Source organism: Cupressus sempervirens, chromosome 4, assembly GCF_028749045.1.
Source record: "Cupressus sempervirens isolate cs-2001-9-10 chromosome 4, ASM2874904v1, whole genome shotgun sequence".
Lineage (NCBI taxonomy): Eukaryota > Viridiplantae > Streptophyta > Pinopsida > Cupressales > Cupressaceae > Cupressus > Cupressus sempervirens.
In genome coordinates this window covers 891785855-891803283 of record NC_143121.1, presented here as the reverse complement: position 1 = coordinate 891803283, position 17429 = coordinate 891785855, and the positions used below count along the sequence as shown (strand labels likewise).

The 17429-nt window shown below is 37.8% G+C and overlaps 1 protein-coding gene across 6 annotated transcripts in view; it reads right to left on the bottom strand.

Annotated features, from left to right (window-relative positions):
- The window catches only part of LOC149564267 (VIN3-like protein 1), a 60415-nt gene that overhangs the window by 30897 nt on the left and 12089 nt on the right, over positions 1-17429 (bottom strand). The window lies entirely within an intron of this gene.

The following is a 17429-nucleotide window of genomic DNA, read 5'->3' as shown; positions in this document are numbered from 1 at the left end:
AAGATGATATGGTTGTCATTATCAAATTTAGGTGAAAATTAAAATATGTGTTGTGAGGTTTTCACATCATTGCCCCAAAATTTTGGGGACCCCTATTTTCGACCTCTACCTTGACAATTTTTCACGTGATGTTGATTTTTTTTTGTCGCCTTGACAATTCTAGCCTTGCCCAAATTTGGTTGAATGGCAATTCGCCATTAGGCCCCTCAAGCATTTTCGTTTTGTTTTCACCCAGTGTCAACTTAATTTCGATTTTCATGGACTGGCAATTTCTTCCATAGGCCAAATGAATTCCAAACAGCAAATTTTTTTTTAATGATATTTTAGCAGGATGAAATTGTAAATTTTGGGACTTCACGGATTTTGGAAATTTGGTAAAATTGAAAAACTTAAAACGTTTTCAAAATCAAATTTGGATATCACTATTTTGAAAATCTTGAAAATTTTGGTGAAAACGATTTTTTTTGGATGAAATGGATTTCGATTTTAATTTTTTAATTGCCTAGATGAATTTATTTTTGCGAAATTTGGATTGAAATTGTAGTAGTTGATGACATCCAACTATGCAGTCACCAAGATCACCTACAGTGCAAATAGCTTGCCGAAGAGAAACCTCAGGAGCAAGAGCTTGAAGGAAACAAAACAAGAGAAAATATTTCACAATAGGAAAAATGAAATTGCTATGCGAATGGATGAATTTAGAATGAGAGAGAGACCGCTTATAAAGGCCTTAAGGAAGCTTGTCGAACAAGCTGGAAGGAGGTAAAAGATAAGGTTGACAACTAAGCATTCTTCCACAAAAAGGTGGAACATGCTAAAAGGAAACAAACTCCCGTGTTGTTAACAACTAACCACTACAACTATTAAATACTAAATATTAAATAAATGCATTAACCTAAGTAAGCTTAAGTAAATAGAATAAATAATTAATAACTAATTATTTACTCTAATACCCCCCCTTAAGTGCAATTTAGGGGAATGCCTTAAACTCACAAAACTAAGATGAAATGCAAAATGGGTCTCGGCAACGAGGCCATGTTAGGTACCCATGTACAATGTAAAAAAAATGCAACCTCTGTAAACAGGGAAAGAGAGAAAACTACGTGGGAAAAACCCTCCCCCAAAAAGAGGTAAAAATAACATGCAGAAAAAAACATGAAGTGAAGGAAGGAAGGCCTCAACCAATCCCCCCAAGGACAACTTCCGCCGGAAAAGAGTCAAGAGACCCACTCAAAACCATAAGTACAACCAGCCCCCCTATGAGAGATACTAAAGCTATGTTACCCGGAAACGCGTTTCCACCTCTAAGACACAGGTTTCGGAAACGGGGACAGTTTCAGGGACGGGGGGATGGTAGGAAACGTTTCCAAGCCGTCCCCACCTAGACAGGAAAATCGGAAACGCGTCCCTGAAACACAGGAAACGGTCAACGAGTTTCGAAAACTTGTTGACTGTCCCAGGGACTGTATTTTCGTTTCCTAGAGGTTTGCGGGACTCCTAAAAAAGTTTTCGATTTTTACCACAAAAATTAAATAAGCCACCTGCGGACCCCACAACTTCAAATATATTTAAAAATAAAACTTTTAATGTTTTTTATATAAACTTAGGTTTGTTAATATAATAATAACTCAATGTTTTCATTTCCTATCTTAATGTTTTATTATATATAATCATAACCTTGCGTCCATTATTATATGTAATCATAACCTTGCGTCCATTAATAATAATAATAACTGTATACTTATGCTATTACATGACCCATTATCCCCACGGATATCATACAGATCTCTTTATCTTTTATGGTTTAATTTATATTACCGATCTAGTTTAATTTAAAAGTTTAATTGTTTAAGTCTTAACTTTTCAATGTTTTCATTTTGTTGAAAGTTGATGTTTTTCATTGTCTCATTTGATTCATTTCATGACTTACTATTGGTATTGTAAGTACTTAGATGATGATTGACAGTGATTATTTGAATTTCTATGACGACACAATTAGATGCTGATTGCTATGCCCTATGATCATTGAGGAATCAATATTTGATGAATGGAATTGATAATTTTTAACTGTTGCTATGATGAATGTAGAATTGATGAATATTTTTGAAAATTCGTACATATATATATCTAGCCGTCCCCTGCCGTCCCCTATTCCTGCAAAAAAAAAAAAACCGTCACGAAAACCCGTTTCCCCGTCCCCTCGTCCCGGAAACTTGGGGTAACATAGTACTAAAGCCTCCCCAGAATAAAGGAGCCCCTAAAGGGGGGATCAAACCAATGCAACTCCAATGTGGAAGAAACAAGGGTACATAACAAGGGAATCCCTGAATGAGAGGCAAAACTGGAAAGCTTAGTTGATGCCCAGAGGAGAATGTATGAGGAACTGAAAAGGGATTCCTCAAGGCAGGTGTGATGACACTGTCATGAATGTCCACTGTAGTATCTGCAACAAGTGCTCCTGGAGTCTCAATGAATGAAGTTGGAGGATCAGGTAGAGCGAAAGAACAATCCTATAGAGGAGAAAAGCCCTCAACTAGATGTGGTGTGGCAGTCAAAATAGGGATCTCAGGAACAATACAAAGGTTCAAGTATCCTGACTGCACCACATGATGCTCCTGCGCAAGAGAAGAGTCATGCTCCAACAATGGAGATGGTGGACCAAAGTGCGAGAAGGTGTAGAGATGAGTGGAAGGATCAACAGTCCCTATAGCAATAAGACCTCCTGTTACACGATCCCAAATGAAGATTGAATCAACAGCGAACTCAACTGTCTTCCCTGATCCACTGTGTGTAATCTGAGAAATCGAGAGAAGGTTGGCAGACAAAGATGGAACATAAAATACATCATTGAATATACCATCTGGATGTGAACTGAACCATTCCCGCAGACTGGTAGTGCAGTGTTATTCCCCATGAGAATATGAGGAATAGGAGAAGCCTCAAGAGTAGAGAAGACACCTTGAAAAGATGACATATGGTGAGAAGCACCTGAATCCAGTATCCAAGGAACCTATGAAGGAGATGTAATGGTAGCCTGTAATGCATGACCCTTTCCAAGATTCGATGTAGATGGCGAAGATGTGGAAGAAGACTGAAAGGCAGACCCTTGTGAGGTAGAAGCGAATGGAGAAGAAATAATGTTATTTTGAAGAAGAGCTTGCAAATCTGCAATTTGTTTCTCATAGCCATCAAATATCTTCTAAAAACAATGTGCCTCATCATGAGATCGTTTCCCACAATAGGAACAGGTAGGAGTCTCAGTCTTCTTTTTCTCCTTCTTCTTAGAAGATGATGAACCAATAGAAGAGGGATTTGATATCTACTTCGACTTCTGCTCCTATGTATCATTGACAAGCAATGCCTGCAACTATGAACATGAAAGTGAATCCATCTAATTGATCTTGGACTGTTCACGAGTTAACCGATCACAAAATATCTCAAATGAAGGCATCCTATGTCTGTCACCCAAAGCATCCATAGTGGAGTAGAAAGTAGAAGAGAAGATCTGATACTGTCCCCTCAACTTTGAGAGTATCAAAAAGATACACTCATCATCCGTCTTGGTTTTCCCACATCCCTGCAAAAGTGTTCGCAAAGATTTGAATTTCATCAAGAAGTCCTCAATGGTGGGAAAGCTATCAGGTGTCAAAGAAGTCAATTCTGCATCAAGCTACAATGCTCGAAATTCATTCACTATGCCAAACAATGTCTGAAATTTGAGCCAATAAGCCCGAGGAGTGGTCAAACCATCCAAGTGAAATAGTAGGCTATCTGAAATATTCAGTGCAATCAATCCCAGGTCTCATCCATTTGGTTCCTGTGCTGAAGAACCTCAAAAGGGCGTGTGAGAACAGGTTGATTCTCATCTAGACATGACCATAAGCTTCTTGACATGAGAAGCCTTATCATTTGTGCCTTCCAGGTGTGATAGTTGTGAGGCATGAGACAGGTCACAGATGGATCCGTCATTGAGAGAGAAGAAGACGGAAGTAGAAGGGTCTTATTTTGAATTAAATTATAGAAAAGAAAATGCTCCCCCCCACAATGTATAAATTGGGCACTCTTTACTTAGTGCAATTACAATAGTCAATTTAGAGCCTATTTTTAAAAGTAGTATTTCTGTCTATAAAACTTCTAATCTAATTGTAGATCTAGAAAGTAGACAAAAAAAAATACACTTCCAAAAAAAAGCAGAACCTGATTACATGTTCAGATGAGCCCGTACTAAGCATTTAAAGTGGCAAAAATTGGAATTTGCGAGTTGCAGAAAAATTCAAAAACAAAGATGTCAAACCATCTGCACTAATGTGTAGATCACGAAATTCTACCCCAAAACAAAAAAAATTGCTTGAAAAAACAAGTCTGTATGAGGGAGATATCATTGTTTGAAAATCACCTCTGTAGTTATTTTTTTTGAATCTCCGCCGTCGCACCTCCAAAAAAATTTTTAAAAAGCCCAAAATATCAGATCTGTTATGCCAACCCTTTTTCTCTTTTTTCTCCAAATACTGAAAAAAAATGCTCTTCCTCCCAATTGAAGAAAAAATCACAAACAAACTAGGGTTTGTGTCTCCAAATTGTGGCTTCAAAAAAATCCTTCGAACAAGAAGCAGCAGGGAGGCTCTGATACCATGTAGGAGTTTATGAAATCCAATTCCGCAGTCGCCAAGATCACCTGCAGTGCAAATAGCTTGCCGAAGAGAAACCTAAGGAGCAAGCGCTTGAAGGAAACAAAGCAAGAGAAAATATTTCACAATAGAAAAAATGAAATTGCTATGTGAATGGATGAATTTACAATGAGAGAGAGACCGCTTATAAAGGCCTCAAGGAAGCTTGTAGAACAAGCTCGAAGGACGTAGAAGATAAGGTTGACAACTAAGCACTCTTCCACAAAAAGGTGGAACATGCTAAAAGGGAACAAACTCCCGTGTTGTCAACAACTAACCACTACAACTATTAAATACTAAATATTAAATAAATGCATTAACCTAAGTAAGCTTAAGTAAATAGAATAAATAATTAATTATTAATTATTTACTCTAACAGAAATTGCACGTAAAAAAAATTGGATTTGATGGAAAAAATTCGTTTGGAATGATTTAAAATTGTCTAATATGACTGGCAAATTTTTTAGGGGGCAATTGAGTTGAAATTGAAATGTGGTTTTAGGCTTCTAAATTTCGTTTCAAAGGGATTTTAATTGCAAAATTCATCAAGGGGAGAATTTCGATTCTTAATGGCTAATTATTTCAATTTCCCTTTGCAATTTACAATTTTAGGCAATTTAATTTCCGTTTCTTTCAATAAGTTAATCCACTAATGAAACAATTAATTACAATTTAGGCTTTAATGGTCCATTTAAGGAGTGTTTAACCCCCATTTAATATCAGGGAGGCCGGCTCTTTGGTGAGAGGCAAAAAATTCCTATAACGGAGACCCCCTCCCTCTCTCTCCTCTCATAATTGCACTCCAAAGTTGGCGAACTCCTCCAAGGCAGCACTTAGGATTTTTGGCAGCACTTCTACATTGGCAATTTTGCATGCAAACTAGGGTTTCAAGACAACTTTCTTGGCATCCATACTTATGACTTTTTTATCAGCCTTCCATGGTGGTGATTTTTCATGCAAATTAGGGTTTGTGGCAGCATTTGAAAGGGCATATCAGATCTGTTCATGGGCAGTGGGCTAGGGTTTTGAGGCATGTGTTAGCATCCATTTTTGGCGATAGAGAGGACAATTTTGGCACTTCTTCAGCACTCCATTTTGGCGATTTTGGGCAAGCATCTAGGGTTTTGGCACCTCCATTGTGGACTGTTCTGTGCAGCATTTGATTCATTTTCAGATCTGATCCTTTGGTGTCAATTCCAGTCTTCATAAGGCAGCAAAATCCATCACATTTGAGCACCTTCACTTTGGGCAATTTGCATGTGCATGTTAGGGTTTTATTGGCGGCAACTTCTAGGGCATTTTGGACAGAATTTGGATAGTGTTTTGGAGGTCTGATTTATATCATTTATGACAAATTTGAGGGCCTGATTTGACAAGTTTTATTGCAGCACTTCATGCCCTAGCTGGGTCATAACTAAACTCTAGAAATTTTCATTGACTACTATTGGCAACTTTTTTGAAGGATATTGAAGGCAGATTTGAGGACATTGTTTTGTGCCCTAGATCAAGTATTTCAATGACAATTTCCAGAATTTGATCAAGTCTGATTTGGACAACATAAGGGCAGATTTTCACACATTTTGGTGCCCTAGACAAGGAGTTTTAATAAGCATTTTCAGTATTTGCATAAAGTGGACAGAATTCCAAGGTCTTATTTCACTTGCCATGACTTCACATTCTTGCTTGGAGGACTAATTTTTCACATGCCGGACAAATTTCCAAAGGTGTTCTTTGTTGGTAGAAGGACGAACTTCATTCCGTGTTTGGAGGCCACTCTAAGGGCAAGGTTGTCTCTCTCTTGTTCTTGCTCAGTTTCATTCCTCTTCTCTTGCTTGTACTTTTCATATACCACTTCATCATCCCATTGATAGGTTGGAGTTAGGAGATATAAGTGTAGTTTTCATGATAGGACATTTGGCGAGGCAAAAATACGCTAGACCACCCTAGGAATGAAGTTGGGAGATATAAGTGTAGTCCATCCTAAGATAATGAAGAGGCAGAAATAAGTGGTAGTCCCACCTTTAGGTTGAAAATTGGAGATTGATAAGTGTAGTGATAGGACTTGGCGAGGCAAAAATAAGTTAAAATCCATCAATAAAAAGAAAGTTGGAGATCGATAAGGGTAGTCCATATCACTTAGAACGAAGGGGCAGAAATAAGTGTTTAGGATGGTAGGTGTTAGTGCAAGCAAGAACCGAAGAGGAACGTATACCAAAAAAGACAAGGAAGACATGATGTGAAAGACCACCTTTTTCTCAAAATTGAAGCAAGTCTGTGACACCAACAGTGGCACTATAAACATGATACAATTGAGAGACAAACAATAAATCAAGCTGCCAAGTTCCACTAGGATAATCAAGATGCCTACTTCACTCTCCTAAAACAGAATTGGGTACATGAAGGCAAGAAGGGAGTCACCAAGGCGTCAAGGTTCACCCGATCAGACTTCAAATCAAAGTATGGCGACCTCGTTGTGCTGCTCCACTGAGTCATGGGCGTCTCACAAGGTATGCAATTCGAGAATTGGATGTATTACTTTATTGATAAAATTGTAAATGGAAAGGACAAATTTGATTGGGCTAGAATTATAGGTGAAAATCTAGAATTACAACTTAGGGCAGTGCAAAACTAGAAGCAATTCCACATGGGGTCCTAGCCCTTCTATTTGATTGCAAGTCGACAAAGGTTGAAGTGTGAGCTTTGGTGAAGAATGAAATTGGGTGAAGGGCGAATTTGATTGAAGATTGAGATTCAAGAAGCCCCGCAATTTCAAAAAAAGGCGGATTAGTAGAAGAGATTTGAAAATATTTGAGGCTAGGCAAGGCTTGGCTATTCGTGCAAGCTAGCTTGGTTGGATTCGAATAGGAAGGTTGGAAGATCAGGAAGGCTAAGGAAGACAAGGATAATGGGGGAGGTTAAGTTTGATTTCAAGGTAGTGGCCAAGAGCAAGGCCCTCAAGTTGCAAAGAAGTTCACATCCAGGGAAGCCATCGAGGCCAAGGCAAGATTACCCCAAGTGCATTTAGACCTCATCCTTTTAGGGTCAGGACATCAAGTACAAGCAAGTTCGAGTGGTGATGAGAAAATTTCTTAGGACAAGCTCAAGCATCCAAGGCTTCACCTTATCTCAAGGATTGAATAAATTTATAAGATAAGTTGATGAGGTGGCACTTTCATGTGCATGCAATCAAAACATGCCAAGTGTCCTATGTTCTCATTGGTTGACAAATTATTGTAATTTTCTCATTCGCCCACAAAGTTGGTGCCCTCATGTAATTGGTTGAATAATGGTAACCCTAATTAGGGTTTGTAAGATATAATCTTGGTCCTTGATTTTGCCTCTTAATCTCGGCCATTCATTGTAATTTGGAGCCTCTATATAAGGCCATTTTGCTCTAATTTGTAGGAGTTATGTTGGAGAATTGTTGCCAAAATACTATCAAAATTGTTCTCTATTCATTGTTGTGGCTTGCATGGTGGATATACATGATCATTTTGGTGTATTGCATGGTTCTTCTCATCTCTCAAATTAAAGTAGGATTTCATTTCATGTTGTTAGAGTAGAAGTAGATGGCTAATTATATGGTGATGTTAGTAAATGTTTGATAGGCACCTATATACTAGGCCACTAGCATCCTAGCGGCTTGGTAGGAAGCCTTGTGTGGTAATCTAGTCCAATCGCTCCTAAGTTCTACTTGCATATCATCTTTCCGCTTGTACTTCAAGTCGAGTTGGAAGATAGGTGTCAGTGTGAAAATCTTAAGAGTTTCCCTTAGAATCATTGCACCAATAGAGGTAGCGCCGCTGGCAAGTTTTCATTTGGTTAGATCCCCATCCATTTCCTAATTTCTCCATCCATAGGAGTAGTAGTAGAGCAATAAGCATTTAGTGGTAGGAGTAGTTGAAAGTGAAAGTGATCAAGGAGAAAAGAACAAGTCAAGCAAGCGAAGTACCACCAAGTTATCTTCGAATGAATAACGTAAGTCCACCTATGTGATTACTAGCAACTCACATCGATATACTGAGTTAGTATCCACAGGTGTAAAGAACATTGGAGTTTTGCTTATGTCTTCATAAGTATTAACTTTTCATGAGAGGAATTGAAGATTTGATATTCTATATCAAGTGTATGATTGCTATATGTTATGTAGTGGTACAAAACTGACATCAACAATGTCTCAATCTTCCGCACTGACTATTGCAGCTCTGTACAGTGAGCTTCTGGAGCTAATCCAAGAATTATGGATGCATTTGCAGAGAAGTTTTTAAAAAGTGCAACAAAGAGGTTCTCATTTTTTATCTTGTAAAAAACAGCCAATACCAATTTAGGCAACCAAGGAGGGAAATCTACTGCAAGTTGCAACAATTGTCTCTGAGTTTTGTTCAAAAAGAAACATTATATATTCCATTTGAACAAACATTATATATTCCAGAGGTGTGTGGCTAAAAGGATGAGTTAAACAAAATAGTTGTGCAAAGAAATCTCTCAAAATTCATATGCCACACCAACAGGCAATTCTAGTTTAACATGATCGTCTAACAAGCTGGAAGGGCATAACAGGATGCCATTGGATTCAAGCCCATGAAACAATTGAAAAACACAGATCTCCATCTGCAAATTACAGCAGCAGTTAAGTCACAGGTGTGATTAAAAAATGTTTACAAGAGGCCTTTATAGAAGAATATCAATCAACTTCCCTACAAGAAGCTTCATATGCAACTATGGCATTAAAACAATTATATCGCACGAATACAACAAACTTCCCCCGGTCCAAAGGGGAAACAATCAAATGATCTAAACCACCTGCAAATCTGGTCAACCCCACCACCTTGTCAATCATGTACATCCAATGGCCGAGACAGTTTAAAGATTCGCTGCCTCCTGAGGCTACCTGACATGATCATGCCCAAGTTCATCACAGCATATGCCTATGACTATTTACACCAGCTAAAGTCTCAGCAAGGTTAATCAGTACCCAGCTACAAAGGCCATTGTAATTATTCTTTTATACTTTTAGCAACATGCAATCTACTTGAAACCATCGCATTTGTTGGGACTACACATAGCAGTCACAGACACACAACTGACTGACCACAACATCAACAGAACACAAGCATTGAAATTACAATAAGGAACCAGTACAAGACTGTTCATGAAAATAGGTTGGTTACCACACTGCAAACTTAAACAGAACACCATGCTTTATTGCTGAAAATTAAAAATGAAACAAATGAAACACCATCTAAAGCAAAAATAAAACATCTACTGTACTAGCAAACAAAAATTACAAAACTAACCAGTTAAAATGCAGTTAGTGCTACAAAACATGTTACACAAGCAATTTGCCCAATCTTCAAGCAAATAGCTCAGAAATATTCCTCATTCTCCCAAAGGGATCTCCAACCTCTTCTTTGAAACCTTCAAGATTCTATCTATCAATTGAAGTGCTTTTCAAGAACACAAGCATCATCTATTTTGACTAAGCGTGTTCAAAGGGTAAAAATGAAATGACAGGTGTTATTGTAGGTCTACGTCTAGTGGCATAATTACTTTTCCTATTTATCTAAGTTTTTCCTAAACTTTTCTAAAGCTTGTTTAGGTTAAAAAAATGAGTATAATTAGTGGATCGGTTGTTGAGGTGTTACATTCACTATTTTTAGGTGCTTGATGGTTTCTCCCTGTTGGTTGGACTTGCCAAGTGCACCCTCTCCCCCAGTCTATAAAAACTCGCTACCTAACTTGCATTTTCACTCAGTTATTTTTTGCCGCTTATCTTTGTGAGCTCCTAGTATAATTCGTCATCTTGACATTTGCATATTCTCTAGTCTGTAACTATAATTTTCAGTTACAGTTGTAAAAACAAAATCATTTAAGTTTGTGGTTATGAACCTGTTTCGGATTTCTAACATCATATTGGAACCAAGTTTTCGAGAGTTTTGAATTCTAGAGTTCCGGATATAGAGATGGAATTTTTTGTATGATCTTGCAAATTCCTATAAAGCTCTTCTATTGTTTTTAGACAGTCTAGAAACTCAGAAAAGAATTAAGAATATGATAATGTCTGTTGATCTCTTAATTTGCATGTGTTCTTTGGTGAAATCTTGTGATTGCATCTAGCAGGCTATATTGGTACCACTTTTACTGTTTCATTGCATTCAAGAGGCTCAACTCAGTAAACATTGGGTTTTGTTTCACTTGATTAGAACCCCATATGCCACAAGGGCAAAGGGGAATTTAAAGCATAGATCTAGTCAATAGCATATGAGGCATTTCCTAGCAAAAGGACCTCACCATTGTTTGCATTCTACATAATTAAGCAACAATCTTTTTTATCTTATCTTTCACTACCACAATTCATCAACAAACTTCAATTTACATCACTTATCAGATAGCAAGCATACATCTTTATACCTTAATAGATCAAACCCACAAATCAGGCTTAGGGTGTTCAGAAATCTGTTGCCCAAGCTTATTTACCAAATATTGTGAAATCAAGTTACTTTGTAAACATGAACAAAGCATCAGCCTTAACACCATTCGCATATATCATAATATTGAACAATTTTGCACTATCCATCAAATCAACCTTCTTCGTAGCACAATAAATCTTAAGAATCAACTTCCTAAGTGCATTAAATCTCCTTACTGTTTTAGCCACTATATCATTTACATGCATGGAGGGCATGGCGCTATTCTTACCCTTCTTACAACGCTTGTGAGGGGTCTTTCCCACATGCAACTTCCAACAAGAAGATTCTTCATTACCATCCTTGTCATAATAGTCATAACAAAGTGCAGGCTTATTCTTAGTCCTTGGCTTTGGCTTCCTTACACTTCCAAGAGGATAGAAGATTATCTACTCCTAACTAGTGAGCATAAGCACATGCCTCATCTATGTCCACAGTTTTGGAAAGCAAAACAGGTTTATAAAGATCGATGCATAGAGCTCCTATATATTTCATCAAAATTACTGTCTTGTACATTATTTTCCATTTTGATGGCTCTTCTATAGAATTCAATTCTAAGCATCTCGCCATTCCAATTTTCCTATATATGACAATGATGACAAAATTGTTTACTGATTAGCTTTTTAAATCATTCCCAAGAACCAAGAGAAGTTTGTTTCTTTGATGCTACTTCAAACAAGAGACTGTTGAGCCAAGTCAAAGCACGCTTTGGCATTCCAAATCTAGTGAAGCCCTCTTATCTTCTAAGGGAAGAGAATACTACACATCGGATTATGCCAACTAAGGATCAAACTTGTTTAATTCCACTTCACCTTCAAATGGCAGAATATCAATCTTAATGATGAAGGCACAACTCGAGCACAAATGAACACAACAGAAAAGGGAATTTTGCTATTATCTGAAACAAGAAGTTATTACATGTATTATATTGTAAATAAATCCCACTATATGCCCAACAACTTAATAAATGGCGTGAAAAGAAATACAAGAAGTTTAAGACTGAAGATTCTTGCCACAATCCAATACACAAAAGGAAATAAAGTCAGAACAAAGGCCCTAAAATAATTCTAACACCTATAACTTATCAACCTATTCTAGAAACTATAAGAACTTTCATAGAAAATATACAAAGGCTTCAAAAAATTACAAAACAAATGAAAAATAAAACCAAGTGCTATCCAGGCTAAGATAGTTCCAATAGAATCACATCATCAATTTGACAACTCTAAACAAAAATCCCGCCAATTTAGGAGAAACGTTTAATACCGGAAAACATATTAACCTATTTACTTTTCTTAACAAATCATGAAAAAGTTATATGAGCCCTTCTTACAATACCTTCTCCTATTGCTCCCAAAAACCTGCCTTTTCACTACAAGGATGGGCCTTAAATAGCCTATTTTAGGGTTAGGGCCAAGAATGAAATTTACATTATGAAATTTAGTGATTGGACGCCAAAATAGAAGATCTAGAACCCAATATAGGAAGTGCGAAAATAGAAGGTTCTAGAAAAGGTGATCAAACTTCCAGGAAGCATAACTTTTGATCTAGGACTCCAATTGATGAACCATTTACACCATTGGAAAGCTCTTTGAGTGCTCTACAACATTGCAAACCGCCTATGGTTGTCCCCTGTTTTCCAAGGCCGTACGAGATCTATTAGTGCCTTAAATTTGACTTCAAAGGGTTTTCAAAAGGTCTTCAAACAACTTTAAAATGTAATAACTTTCAAACAGTGAAACATTTTGACTTGATTCTTTTTTCAAAGTGCTTAAGTTTCAATTACCACCTTCCCCTGAACTCACACCCTCCAATTCTTTATAATTATAGCCCTCTTCTAAATAGCTCATTTTCCCACCTCTTCACATGTGCCACAAATGTTGACCCAAAAAAGTAGCAGTGGTGATTTGCGAGTTGTCATCTCTAATTTTCCCAAATGGGTATCCAAAAATGCAAAAACATCAAACAGAAACTATCACTAGCCATATTTTTGGGTGATATACGATTGCTCTAACACTATTAGATGCTGATACACTGTTAGATGCTACTGCAGACACCTAGGATAATTTGAGAAGTGACCCTGTCACATATCTCAACTAGTTGAGGAAAACCCAAACAATCAACCCCCACTTTGGATAAGGAGATTGAGTCTTCCACGAGTCGTCCTTTCTACTTCACTAGGCACTCATATTGCATGTTTCTAGTACTCTTTCCCACGCGGCTATCCAAAATTTCTTCAATCTCCTCCTTCTCAGAGGTAGGAATTGGACATTACTCCAATATTGATTCCTCCTCTATACCACCTTCTTGATACTCTATTAAATTTGAAATGTTGAAAACAAGGGAAATGTGGATTCCATCTAGCAACTCTACCTCATGTGCATTCCCTAAATCATGTTTCTTCAAAATCTTGCAAGGACCAAATTTCTTCAACTTTATCTTGTTGTAGATGCCCATTTGAATCTGTTCTTTTCTCAGGTACACCATAATCTCATCCCCAACTTGGAACTCCTTATGCCTCCTCTTATGATCTACCTTAGCCATATACAGCATGTTTATTCTAGTGATATGCTTGAACACTTCCTTATGTATGTTGTTGACATCTTTAGCAAAGTCTTGTTCCTTAGCACTAGTCCTGCCTCCTTGATCCATCTTTCTCAATTCTAGTGCAATCCTTGGACCACTCCCATACACAATCTGGAATCACATCTTTTGACAATTGAGGCCAAAAATAATGTTCACTGACAATGGCAATGGTCTTATCTCGACCAAAGTGTCTTGTCATTCCTTCATTGTTTTTCTTTCGTCAAATTCTCCCTCATGGAACTCCTCAGAATACATAGTTGGCTTCCTTTCAATAGCATACCATCTTAGAGCATGCAGTCTAGCCACCATGTCCTCTCTAGAGTAACAAGTTCCTTGCAAGCCTTCCAAGCCTCTACAAAATCAAGATCCTCAGGGTACAAAGTGTTGAGTTCATTAAATCCAACCACTTCAATCTGCATTTTTGTCAATAATATTCGCCTCCTACTTAAGGCATCTGCAACCCTATTAGATCGTCCACTTTTGTGCTTCATAACAAATGTATAGCTCTACAAAAACTCTACCAATTTTGACTGCCTGTAATTCAATTTACCCTCACTGTTTAGGTATTGCAATGCTTGATGTTCAATATACAAAACAAATTCTTTTGGCAACAGATATGCCTCCATTTCTTTAATGCCTAAACTATTGCATAGAACTCCTAGTCATAAACAAAATACTTTTTTGCATCATTTTATTTCTCACTAAAAATATGCAATATGCTTACCTTCTTGGCTTAATACGGCTCAACGGCACTACCACTAGCATCACAATCCACCTGAACACCTTGTTGAAATCAGGAAGTGCTAACATGGGTTGCTCTGCCATCTTCTTCTTCAGCGATTCAAAACTCCTTGTAGCTCCTGCAGTCCATTTGAACTATTTTCTATACCCCCTTATTGTCTTAGTAAGGGGTGCACAAATACTACTAAAGTTTCTAATGAGCATCCTATTAAAATTAGCCAAACCATGGAAAGACTTTAGCTAAGTGGTAGATCTTAGGGTAGGCTATTCTAGGATGACCTTTACCTTCTCTAGGTCCATTTTGAGACCATCAAGTGAGACAACAAACCCTAAGTAGACTAATTCTATCTTTATAAAACTACACTTCCTCAGATTTATCAAAAGTTTCTCTTCCTTTGGCTTCTCAAAGACTCTACGAATATTCATTAAATGCTCATCCAATGTCTTACTGGAAAATCAAAATATCATCTAAATAGACAATAACAAATTTTCCCAAAAACTTCTTTAGCATCTCATGAAGGTCCTCGGAACATGAAGGTGCTTGGCACATTGGTGGGCGTGACTAACCACTCATACAGTCCTCCTTAGTCTTGAATACAGTCTTCCATTCATCACCCTCTATGATTTGAATCTAGTGATACCCCCTATTGATGTTTGTCTTTGTGAAGTACTGAACTCCACTCAAACAGTCCATAAGATCATCCATTCTTGATAGGGGAAATCTATATTTCATGGATTCCCTGTTTATGGCCCTAGAGTCTATACACATCCTCCACTCCCCATCCTTTTTCGAGTTAGAGTTGCAGGTACTACACATGGACTCAAGCTCTACCAAATAAGACCTTTCCCTAGCAATTCCTGAACTTGTTTGTTCAACTCCTGAGTCTCTAAAGGAATCATCCTATGAGGCTCCTAGAACCAAGTCTATTCAATGACTGATTTTCCTTAGTGGCGGTAACCCCTCAAGGACATTATCAAAAATGATGTCTTGAAACCTCTACTAGAACTTCTCTACTACCTTCTTTATCCACCCTAGGAATTAAAGCATAACACTTGATGTTTCATGTCATCCAAAAAAAATCTCCCATTAACAAGACATACCCTAGCACTACTACATACCTTTGCTTCTTCCTTCATTACGGGTTTCAACTTGTGACAAACTCCATCCTTTGTCAAAGATTAGGTGTTTGCACAACCATCATATATAGCATGCATGTCATAATGCCACGGCCTTCCCAGCAACATATGACATGCATTTATAGTATAATGTCACATAGTACCTAACCACGATAGCTTCCAATCTTGAACTTCACCAAGCACTATACATTGACTATGACCTTGTGGTCATCCTACAACCAAGCAATCCGGTGCTCTTCCTCTGATCTAACTCCTCTTCATTTATCAGGGTTCTCCTAAAAAAAAGGGTTTCTCCTCTCTTTGCATCATTTGAATGCTCAAACTTGGCTTCTTCACCTGCATGTGTCATTCTCACCTTGCCTTCAACTCTCCTGTCTGTCCTCCTTGGTGTTGATGACATTCATAGTCTCGATGCCCTTCTTCACCACAAAGGAAACAAGTTCCTCTAAAACCACCTTCTTCTGGTCATTGTCTAGGCCTTCCTCTTCCTCTTTGGTCTCCATGATTTCGATCACGGGAGCAATTTAAACCCTCATTCCTCTGATTTCGACTAGTACCCACATCTTCACTTTTCCTCCAATCCTCATTTCAACTTCCAAAGGACCTACTACTGCCCCTTCCTCCTTCGGCTCACCCTCTTTGCTTTCCTTCAAGCTTCTTGTTTAGCTTCTCCTAAACTCTCATGGCAAATTGATACGCCTCTTTAATGTTGGTCATTCTAAACCAAAGCTAGCTCCTCTTGAATGATTAACCTTAACCCATAAAAGTAATGGGCAACCTTCTCCTTATTAGCTTTTGCATGACCTCTCCTAATGAGGACTCAGTAGAATTCCTCTGTATATTTTTGGAAGGATTTTTCCACTTGTTTCAACTTTTGCATATTCTGAACAGATCAAGCTCATAGTTAACGGAAATGAATAGTTTATTCAATTTGTCCATCATTTGATGCCATCTTGTTATCTTCTCCTTGTCTCTTTGATTCCTCTCCAATTGAACCTTCTACCACCAAATTTTGGCACGACCCTTTAATTTGGCCTTCGCGAACTTGACCCTCTTGGGATCTTCTACATCTTCATACTCAAAATACTCCTCCATATCATCGATCCAATCGATTAACTCTCTTAGATTAAGATTTCCAAAAAATGTAGAAACTTCAATTTTGGGTCTTTTTCCAATTCTAAAAATAACCCTCAGAAGCCTATCAGCCTCTAGATCCATATTTGCTTTTGAAACTCTTCAACTTGCCCCTCTTCTTCATATCCTTCCTCACTTTCGACTCTTGCCCCAATATCAATCCCTCTTCGCAATTGTTCTAGCAAGGCTTCCACTTGCTTTTGGAGGGCTCCAAAACCCTCTTTTGTAACACCTTCAACTCTTCCACCACGGTTCCTTCATGGAGGCATTTTCACACTTATCTCAAAACCCACAACCACAATCCTAGTGCAAACTCCCTCACAGTCAATGATCTATCTACACACGCATGAACTCTTGCTCTGATAATACTTAATGAAGGCACAACTTGAGACACAAATGAACACAACAAAAAAGGGAATTGCTATTATCCAAAATAAGAAATTATATATGCATTACAGTTTAAACAAACCCTACTATATGCCCTGTGGGCTACAATTTTAACAGATTCTGGAGAAAAATCCTTCTCACAATGCCTTCTCTCATTACCCAAAAAATTGTCTTTTCACTACAAGGATGGGCCTTAAATAGCCTATTTTAAGGTTAGGGCCAAGAATGAAATTTATATTATGAAATTTTGCATTGAGCACCAAAATAGAAGATCTAGAATTCAAATTAGAAGTAGGTGCAAAAATAGAAG